Raw genomic sequence first — 2,500 nt, 5'->3', positions numbered from 1 at the left:
GTAATATGCCAGACACAAATTAAAATACACACACACACACACACACACACACACACACACACACACACACACACACACACACACACACACACACACACACACACACACACACACACACAGGTAAGATGCCAGACTCTGTGGATGATGTGGGTTATAGAGGGGCCAGAGAGGGATTCATGGCTTTGCAGAAACTTCCTGCAATAATAAAGTTTGTGGTTGCCACACAAATCTGACTCAATGGACTGTAATACTACCCAGGCTCCGCCCCTTGCAGTGACGCAACACCGTCGGCTCAGCTACACTCAAGTATGGAAGAGATTTGATAATCAGGATCATGATAATCAAGTTTGGAAGAGATTTGATAATCAGGATCATGATAATCAAGTATGGAAGAGATTTGATAATCAGGATCATGATAATCAGGCTACTGTAATACTACAGTTTGAAGACTGCCTGGGCTTTTGAAAGAGCGGCTAGGTGTTATTGTGTATCATGTACTGTATAAGTGTGCTGTATGTTGTGTATCTATGGCTGTGCGTGTGCGCGTACGTGCGTGTGCCAGGGCTTGACATTAACTTTTTTGCTCACCAGCCACTGTGGCTAGTGGTTTTCCAAAGTTACTAGCCATTCAGGTATTCTACAAGCCAAGATTTTTATATCTTTTTTTTCTTTATCATGACACTGTACATCTAACTTCAAAAGATGGGGTGCTAAAGCAAGAAGACAAGTGCACTTCTACATGGAAATAAATCACACAAATTGAAACCGAGTAACTTACTTTTTCTTGAAGTAAATACAAACAATTGATACAGAATAAAGGCAATGCTGATTTGTCATATCATAGAATAAGCTACCTGCCAAATTGGGTAGTTATACTGAAATTATTACTAGTCACAGCCAAGTTTGACCAGCATTTGGCAGGTTTGTGCCAGTGTCAAGTCCTGGCGTGTGCGTGTGTGTGGGTGCGTGCGTGCTTGCATATCTGTGTGTGTTTTGGCTAAAGGCATATGTAGAGTGTCTAGGTGTAGTGTCTAGATGTGAAGATCTTGTCTCTACCTCTCCCCTTAGACCCCTCTCTACTAGTTGCTATGGCGATTAACATCTTCAGTGCCACTAGTCTCTCCTAACTGGTGATTGCTGTCAGTTCTTTAACTTCTTGTTTCCTCTTTATTAACGAACTACTGTTGCATGTTTCTTTCTGCTGGTACTTACGCCGGGGACGCATGCAGACGAAACGAGCCAATAGATAGGCGAAATTCAGTGTTCCATTCCATTCCATTCGCTCCTGTTGGATTGCCTTCGCCTCCCTCATGGGAATGAATGGAGAAGTTCCCCATAGGAATGAGTGGAGAAGTTCCCCATAGGAATGAGTGGAGAAGTTCCCCATAGGAATGAATGGAGAAGTTCCCCATAGGAATGAATGGCGAAGTTCCCCATAGGAATGAATGGAGAAGTTCCCCATAGGAATGAATGGAGAAGTTCACTTCACTTGGCCAAAATCGTGTGCATGTGTCCCCTTGGCGTTACTAATGCAGCATGGATGCTTCCTGACTTTCTCTTTTCTCTGTTTTTCTCCTTCCATCATCATATTCCATCCATACTCCCGGTCTCTCCTCCTCTATATTTCATCTTCTCTTCTCTCATCTTCTCTTCTCTTCTCTTCTCCTCTACTAACCATTCTCTCCTCTCATCTTCTCTTCTCTTCTCTTCTCTTCTCTTCTCTTCTCTTCTCTCCTTTTCTTCTTCTCCTTCTCTTTCTCTCTCTCTCTCTTCATTCCTCCAATCCTCCTCCTCACCTCTCTTCCTCCCCTCTCTTCATCTCTATCTCTCTCCTCCATCCCTCTTCTCTCCATTCCTCTCTCCTCCTCCATCTCCTCCTCTCCTCCTCCCTCCATGGTGGTGTCTTCAGGTCAGCAGCTGGCTGCCATCACCTGTTGGGAAGCCTCCAGCACTGCGCTGTCTAACATCCCTCTAGTCACACCCTTTGGTGGGTCACACACACACACACACACACACACACACACACACACACACACACACACACACACACACACACACACACACACACACACACACACACACACCCTCTTTGCAGTCCCATTGGGTGAGTGGTGCCACACGTAACACTTCTCTACGCTGTCTTCTCTTCACTATGCCTTCTATTCCTCTCTCCTCTGTCGTTTCTTCTCTCCTCACTGTGTCACTATGCTTTCTCTGCCCACTCTTCTCTCTGCTAGAGTGAGATTGTGTGTGTGTGCGTGTGCGTGTGCGTGTGCGTGCGTGTGTGTGTGTGTGACTGTGTGACTGTGTGAGACTGACCATGACCAGTTCCTCTTCCTCATCCTCATCCTCCTCGTCATTAGTGTTCTGTAACCGTGGTAACCCTGTCTCATCATCATCATCAGTGTTCTGTGACCTTGGTAACCGTGTCTCATTATCATCATCAGTGTTCTGTAACCTTAGTAACCCTGTCTCCTCATCATCATCATCAGTGTTCTGT

General features: G+C 45.4%; 1 protein-coding gene across 1 annotated transcript in view; it reads left to right on the top strand.

The window, feature by feature from the left end:
• gapvd1 (GTPase activating protein and VPS9 domains 1) overlaps positions 1-2,500 on the top strand; it is a 100,066-nt gene that overhangs the window by 49,970 nt on the left and 47,596 nt on the right. The window lies entirely within an intron of this gene.

This window comes from Engraulis encrasicolus, chromosome 3, assembly GCF_034702125.1.
Source record: "Engraulis encrasicolus isolate BLACKSEA-1 chromosome 3, IST_EnEncr_1.0, whole genome shotgun sequence".
Classification (NCBI taxonomy): domain Eukaryota; kingdom Metazoa; phylum Chordata; class Actinopteri; order Clupeiformes; family Engraulidae; genus Engraulis; species Engraulis encrasicolus.
The sequence above is the reverse complement of the archived record's forward strand: the minus strand, read 5'-3'. Positions and strand labels throughout refer to the sequence as shown.